The sequence below is a fragment of the Lathyrus oleraceus genome, chromosome 6 (genome assembly GCF_024323335.1).
Source record: "Lathyrus oleraceus cultivar Zhongwan6 chromosome 6, CAAS_Psat_ZW6_1.0, whole genome shotgun sequence".
NCBI classification, from domain to species: Eukaryota; Viridiplantae; Streptophyta; class Magnoliopsida; order Fabales; family Fabaceae; genus Lathyrus; species Lathyrus oleraceus.
In genome coordinates, this window is record NC_066584.1 from 425,517,536 (window position 1) to 425,526,022 (window position 8,487).

The 8,487-nt window shown below is 38.7% G+C and overlaps 1 pseudogene; it reads right to left on the reverse strand.

Annotated features, from left to right (window-relative positions):
- Positions 1-6,672: 6,672 nt before the first annotated feature.
- Positions 6,673-6,772, reverse strand: LOC127098836 (uncharacterized; annotated as a pseudogene).
- Between the last annotated feature and the right edge of the window lie 1,715 nt (positions 6,773-8,487).

Sequence of the window (8,487 nt, forward strand, 5' to 3'; positions counted from 1 at the left end):
GTTCCCTTAGGATTTGTACCTAGAAGTTTAATAAAAAATTTGACTAACCATGACATGATCCCTTAGGATAGTTTCTAACAATGCTAACCAGTTGATTAGATTCAAACCTAGTTCCCTAAACCAAAATAAACCCATGATTAAATTGATCAAAAGCAATTTTGATCAATTAAATCCTTTGAACTTGTATAATCCCACAGTCTAATTTGAGTGACCAAAAGACTTTTCTTCTAAGCTGTGGAGCTCGAAGCCTCAAGTCAAGATCTTCAATCAAGGCATCCTCAGTCATACCAAGCAGCAAATTATACAAGCATATCAAAGGTGGAATCTTCAAAAACTTGTCAAGTCAAGGTTAGAAGTGTGTGGCACGAGCCTTAAGCAATAGAGAAGGAATGGGACTGAAGTATTCCTACCCCCATTCTGAGTATCTTTGGGTATGAGACGAATGACCCAACGCTCATCGTACTCACCTCTATTCATAGACTTTAGCACATTTCTAACCATACGATTGACAAGTCTCTCTCTTCATAAAGCATCATGCAACAAGCAAGGACTATATCAATAACTTATCAATCATGAATCAAGTTGTACGACACGAGCCTTAAGCAATAGAGAAGGAATGTGACTGAAGTATTCCTACCCCCATTCTGAGTATCTTTGGGTATGGGACAAATGACCCAACGCTCATCGTATTCACCTCTATTCATAGACTTTAGTACAATTCAAATCGAACGATTGATAAGGTCTTCATCAACACAAGCAACTACAAAGATTCTCTTCTCTCCACTTGAAAGTTAAGACGAGAGTTACACGCCATGAGCCTTAAGTGGTAGATAAGGAATGAGACTGAAGCTTTCCTACACTCATTCTGGATATCTTTGGGTGCGAGACATTTGGCTCGTTGCTTATCGTATCCACCTTTACTCATAGACTTTAGTGTGATTCTTATCAAATAAATATCAAGTTTATTCCACTCTTACATTCAATCATTCTATCACTATTCTTTTGCCTCCAATCACCTTCGCTTTCAGTCCTAGTGGGATAAACTACGAACACTCTGATTTCCTTATTGCACTATATGGGTACGTAGGAAGAAGAATGCAGATTCTCCGCGAGATATCTTATCTATCCCTACCTTATTTATAATCCATCCTTCATTTCAATCAATTCTACTTCTTTTGCCTAATCAATCATCTCGTTTTCAGCCCTAGTGGGCTGAACTACGAAAGCTCTGATTTCCTCATTGCACTATAAGGATACGTAGGCAGAAGAATTCAGATTCTTCGCAAGCTATCTTATTTATCAATCTACCTAATCTTTCGCTACCTTATTCATCAATCAATCATATTCATCATTTTATACCATCTTTTTGAGATCAATCTTACTTCCCCTTGGACTCCTTGTCTATCCTGTTGGGATGTCTTAACGACAGTCCATCTCCTTAATCAAGAGTTGTTTGGGCTATAAACCCAAACATTTAATTCAGTCTTTCTTTTTGGATTTACCTTATAGTGGCGGCCTGCTAGTCCACGTATTGGTAAATGCCTATCTTGCTATTCGATTGAGAGTCTATCTCTTTCTTGGATCCAAGATACCACTATCCTTCATTGATCTCGAACTGTTTGTTTCCCCAGCAAGTCATAATATTCCTTGTACTATACAGTACTGCAATCATTCCTTGAATTGTTGTTTGTCTTGTGAGCCCCCGTTGCTTAGACAAATGTCCTTTCTCTCTATTCTCGTGGTTCCGAACTACAATTGCTCTGACTTTCTCATTGCACGATGAGAATATGTAGGCACGAGGATGCGAATCCTTGGAGAGCATACTTCTAATTATTCCTCCTTCGCCTTAGGGCACCATCCATGTCTTTCACTATCCAATTATCCATTATCTACCTTCGATCATAAATCGTTCACCCAGTGACATATTATTCCTTTGACATCGAAATCCGATTTCCTTGGAATTCCATATACCCTTTTATGACACCTAATGTAGTCCGCCTTTCTACCTAGAGTTGTTTGGGATACAACCTCAAACATATAATTCCTTCCTTTTTTTGGCTAAACACCCTATAGTGGCGACCTGCTAGTCCACGTATCTGTTAAAGTTGTTTCCCTCTATGGTAGAAATCCCATTTCTCTTATGGATTCCAATACACTTTCACCTTCTGATTTCAAATAACACTTCTTCATTCACTTATCACCAAATACTCAAATTCGGTGACTTTGGTCACTTCATTCCGTTCATATCCACGATGCACTCATATTTTACCTTCATTCACTCCATGTGAGATACCAGTTATCTTTGAGCCAAATACACTACCTATTTGTGCTCCTTCTTGCGTCACCTTGTGAACCAAGAGATGTTTGGGCTACAACCTCAAACACTTAATTCCTTCCTTTTCGGTTTTACCTTATAGTGGCGGCCTGCTGCTCCACGTATTGGTAATAGCCACCTTATTCTTGGGTTCATCTTTTCACCCCTGTTGGAGTTCAAAACACTATTCTTTGGTTCAAACCATACCTTTATCACAATTCTTTTCACCTCCTGCCTCTAGTTCTTTGAACTACGAACTCTAAATTCCTCATTGCACTATGAGGATACGTAGGCATGAGGGCTCCAATCCTCACCGAGCAATTTATCTATTTCTTTTCCTTTCCCATTCTTTTGTGAGTAATCTTTAGATATAACACCTATTCAAGTGAGAACAATCAAAACGATTCCCATGGAGTACCATGGATGTTTGGGGTGCTAATACATTCCCCTTGCATAACCGACTTCCTTACCCATCATATCTCTTTTCCCCGGGTTTTATCGATGTTTTCCCTTCCCTTTGGGGATAAATAAAGTTCGATGGCGACTCTGTTGTATGTTCGAGCGTGCGATACGTTCGGGTATATTTCTGCTAGCTTCACTATGATATCATGTACTCGGAGTTATTCAAGATAATAAAGCTAGACCATAACAGTTTACTGCCATACGAAGGCTCTGATCTCTAAGAGTTCAACAGAACCACTACTCATCTCTGGGGATATGTGGAGTTGATGGTTTATGTTGGCAATGGAAAGTACATTCAGACAATAAATTCTAAATGTATTGTTGTTCCTTGCAGGAGTGTTTGCAACTGTATCTTAGGACAATCCTTTGCAGCCATACTGGATGTTGTTGCTTCACCGGTCCACCTCAACCTTAAGTATCACAACCTACAGAGAGAACCGACAACCATCAGTACTGACCTAAAAGGAGCAAAAAGAATATACCAGAATCTTTAGAAAGATTAGGGATAAGGTATAACCATTGAGGTCAATGTCACTTCCTTCATCGAAAAATTCGATAGGATGGGAATCTATCCTCCGAAAAGTGTTTGAACCAACCAAAAAAGAACGCATGAATAAGAGGTGGACAACCCTCCTGATTATGTTTCCTATTCTTTAATCATAGAACACTATGCTTGAATTATGTATCGCTTGTATACATGTATACATGCCAACCGCAAAATAAGAGTGATTCTTTCTAAAAAATTATTTTATTTATGATTATTTATATCAATAGGGAAATTCAGGGTACGATCAAGGATATTGATGCCCGACACATATAAAGTTAGGGGTGCTTTCTGAGATGCTTTGTATGACCAACTAAAATAATCAATCCCCTACATAAAGTCAAGGGTGTTGTCTAAGATGCTTTGTACGTCCGGATAAAGCGATCACTTCTCCATATAAAGTGAGGGGTGTTGTCATAAATGTTTTGTACGTCTGGCTAAACTAATCAATTCCCCATAAAAAATAACTGTCTAACAGCTAGCCACTCCAGATGTCGTGGTGGGTTGACCACGCGTCTACCTATGACTGGGTTTTCATCTAGTAAAGGAAGGGGAACAAACCTTTGGTCGGGAACGGCCCCAGTTACATCCAATTAACTTCGAGACAAGACATTTAGTGTTTTATTTCTGCTGTAAATTACTCACCTAAAATTATTAATACGGTCTTAATAGAAAAAGATATAAAATTAATTTCAAATTTTAAATACCATAATTCACTATTCTTTTATGCTTCAAGTAACTTGTTCAAGAATCTCTGCCAAGAATATTTGTTCCTAATAAACAAGTCAGCTTCAACTCTGTTGAAGCAACCAATATTGTCGCGTGGAACTTTACCAACAGCGAGATCAAGACCATGGAAACCATATGAAATGTCTACTTTTCACTTCACCTACCTAACAATTACATTTGAGACAAGTTCCTCTTTCAAGTTCCTGATAACACGAAATTATATCATATTTTAGGACTTAATTCCATTAAATTCTATGACTATTTATTTCGGTTTACTGCATTTTATGAGATATTACGTGGTATTTTCTTCCTAATTGTCGCAGGTAGTCTATTTTGAAGAACAAGTGAAAATGGAAGAAAAGGAGGTGAAAAAAGGAGAGAAAAGGGACCAAATGCCAAAGCCCAGCCCAAAGCGCACAAGTCACCAACGCTGTGCCTGTGACGGACGTCACAGGGTGCGTGACGAGCGTCACGCAAAACAGCCTTGTGACGGACGTCACACATAGTGTGACGAGCGTCACACAATTCCACTACCTTTTTGGCGCAAGTAACGCCCTCAGAAAGACTTGAAGAAGAACGTTGAGAAGTTGGTCTCCTATATCCACGCCGTGCATGTAGCCACGTTGAAGAATGGGAGAAACGGAAAGCAGTTACCAACACTATTATAAATAGTCATCTCAAAAACCTAAAAGTCTCTCGGTTTTTTTCACGCTCATATTGCCGAAGCTCTGCCAAATTTTCTTTCCACGCTTTTTCTTATTTTTTTCCTTTCCAGCAACTTAACATTGTTTTATTTATTTCTTTTGCAAGTTCTGCATTCTTTTTCCCTTGCAATTTATCTTTCCCTTTTTAGCATTTAGATATTTTTCGCATAATAGTTTCTACACCGGAAACTATTGTGCAACTTTTTATCGGATCTAACCTTACGTTAGATTCTAGTTTTATTTCCTTGGTTTAATTTATTATTTAATTGAAGAATCGAAGAACAAATCCTACCGGCTTGTGGTGGAGTGTTCAAGACTATTGTATTGCGCATTCAGGTTCTTTAATCATTATTTAATATTTTGTTTTATTATTTATCTATATTATCTGCCTGGAATGAGTCTGTTTATGCATGATATGTATTCCTGTTTATTTAGCATGTCTGGCTAATTCGCCTAGGTATCGGTATGTAAAGTAAGCAGAATAAGGGATCAAGACTGAGTCGGTCTATCTAAACTTAAAATTAAAATCAATCTTTTTTACGGTCTCAACTTACAGGTTTAATAACAAGATTTTTTACAGAAGTAAAGGACATAAAGAAGTTAAAATCAATAGAGCGAGAGTTTGAGATTTTAACTGGACAGTGTAAGTTAGGCATTAATTCTAGATCAGGGCGAGAGCAAGTTTTAGAGTTAATTAAATTCTGACCTTTTCCAAAAAGTATTTTTAAAGATTGAATGTGAGGACGAGAGTTAAGCATTTGGATTTGATTATATAACCTAAGTCAACAGAGCGAGAGTTTGAGATAAGGGTGTTTAAAACGGTCAGTGTTTTCTTAAAAAGAGTTTCTGCAACTTTATTGTTTTCAAAATATGGTTTTTGACTTAATTATAAGTGACAGCTACATTAATATAAAATCATGGTTTATTCAACAGAGCGAGAGTTTGAGATAAAACCTTTAACCAATAAAGTTAACTGAAACGATTCATTTTAAAACCAAGAAACCGACAAAGACTTGATTCCCTAGTTTTGCCGAACTACATACCGATATCCGTTCTATTAATATTTAATCTAGATCTTAGTTTAGCTCTTAGTTTTTCCCCAAACAATCAAACATTTTCACCTTAGATTTATGTAGTAACCTTAGATAACGGTATATCGATTCATAAGTCCCTGTGGGATCGATATCTTTTAAAACTACGCGATAGAACTGTGCACTTGCAGTTTGTATCCCATTCTCGACTCACACAGTCGAGCGATCAAGTTTTTGGCGCCGTTGCCGGGGATCTTCTATTTAATCGATATTGTAACTCTTCCGTTACGCTGTAGAGACTAAGGTTTCTTTTTCTTCTATTCTTTCTTTCGTTGATTTGTATGCCACGCACTCGCTCTCAAGGCGAACCGCTCTATTTACGAATCAACGATATCGAACTATATCTCCGAGTCTTACGATGAATTCGGGAATATCGTGCTGAAAACAATCTCCCTCCTATAGACCTTCCTGATTTCAAAAACATTTTTCCTTCGATACCCGAGATGGCAGAACCAGCTCGTGCTCTTAGAGATTACGCCGCTCCATCGCAAGATGAACCGCATTCAAGTATTGCTCCGCCCGCAATCGAAGCAAACAACTTCGAACTTAAACCTTCGCTGTTGCAAGCTGTGCAACAGAACCAATTCTCTGGAAATCTTACCGAAGATCCAAACCTTCATTTATCCGTATTTGTCCAATACGCTGATACTGTTAAAGCTAATGGTGTCACTTCAGAGGCAATTCGACTTCGTCTTTTTCCTTTCTCATTAAGAGATAGCGCTAGAAGATGGCTTCAATCACTTCCTTCCAACTCAGTCACCACATGGAACGAGTTGAAGAAAGTTTTTCTTGCCCGATATTTTCCGCCAAGCAAAACAGCTATGTTAAGAGCCCAGATAAACGGATTTAAACAGAAAGACAACGAATCTCTTTTCGAAGCATGGGAAAGATACAAAGACATGATGAGACTTTGCCCACACCATGGTTTGGAAGACTGGTTAGTAATTCACACATTTTATAATGGTCTCTTATACAATACAAGGTTAACAATAGACGCCGCTGCAGGTGGTGCACTAATGAACAAACCTTATGCTGATGCTTACCAGCTTATCGAGAGCATGGCCCAAAATCACTATCAGTGGGGAACCGAACGAACAACGGTGGAAAAACCTCAACCGAAAACTGGCATGTACGAGATAAGTAACCTTGATCACGTTAATGCAAAAGTGGATGCTTTGGTCCAGAAAATTGAAAGTTTAAACGTATCACCTCCAGCCGCCGTGGTTGCTATAACTCCGAATTGCGAGGTCTGTGGAATCCAAGGCCACACTCCTGCGGAATGTCAACTCTTGACTGGAATCCAAGCAGAGCAAGTAAACTATGCTCAAGGAAGCCCCTACTCGAATACCTATAACCCAAATTGGAAGAACCATCCAAACTTTTCATATAAGAGTAATAATGCTTTATACGCACCTGGACAGTCTCCAAATCAAGCCCCATCTATACCTCCAGGATATCAGAAACCGAATCCTAACAATAATACCCCTAGAAAATCCAACTTGGAAATCATGATGGAAAACTTTATAGCATCCCAACAACAAACCAATAAAGATTTCTTAAACCAGAACATACACACTGGCGAACAACTTAAACAACTAGCAAGCAAAGTAGATGCCTTGGCTACCCATAACAAAATGCTGGAAACGCAAATATCTCAAGTAGCTCAACAACAAGCACCTACTGCTGCACCAACTGGTACATTCCCTGGACAGCCCCAACCTAATCCGAGAAGCCAAGCTCATGCAATTATATTAAGAAGTGGAACGGAAGTGGAAGGACCGTCTGACCCAAGGATAGAAAACCAAAACCCTAAGAAATCAACTGAGGAAAGTGAACCTAAGGAAAAGGAAGAGAGTAATAAGGAAACCCTAGAAAAGAAGGAACCTTATGTACCTCCACCACCTTACAAACCACCCATACCCTACCCTCAAAGGCTTGTTAAAACCAAAGATGTAGGCCAATTTAGAAAATTTGTTGATCTCCTTAAACAATTAAACGTTACAATTCCGTTTACCGAAGCTATTACGCAGATGCCCTCATATGCTAAATTCTTAAAAGAAATTCTTTCTAATAAGAGGAAACTTGAGGATAGCGAAACCGTTACACTCCCTGCCGAATGTAGCGCTATAATCCAAAACATGCCCCCTAAACTCAAGGATCCGGGTAGTTTCTCTATACCCTGTCACATAGGAAAATTTGTCATCGACAAAGCCTTATGCGATTTAGGAGCCGGAATTAGCGTTATGCCTTTATCCATATGTAAGAAACTGGAAATGGGAGAATTAAGACCGACCAAAATGTCTGTGCAATTAGCAGATCGTTCCATCAAATATCCTGTAGGAATCCTTGAAAACGTTCCCGTACGCATAGGTCAGTTTTACATTCCCACTGACTTCACAATTATGGACATTAGAGAAGATGATACTACACCTATTATACTAGGAAGACCATTCTTAGCAACTGCCGGTGCAATCATAGACGTAAAACGAGGACGACTCACCTTCGAAGTAGGTGAAGAGAAAATTGAATTCATTCTTTCCCAATTCTTGAAAGCACCTGCAATAGAAGATACATGTTACTTCATGGATATCATCGATGAATGCATAAAAGAAGCAGAGTCAGGAGAAGACAAATCATCAGACT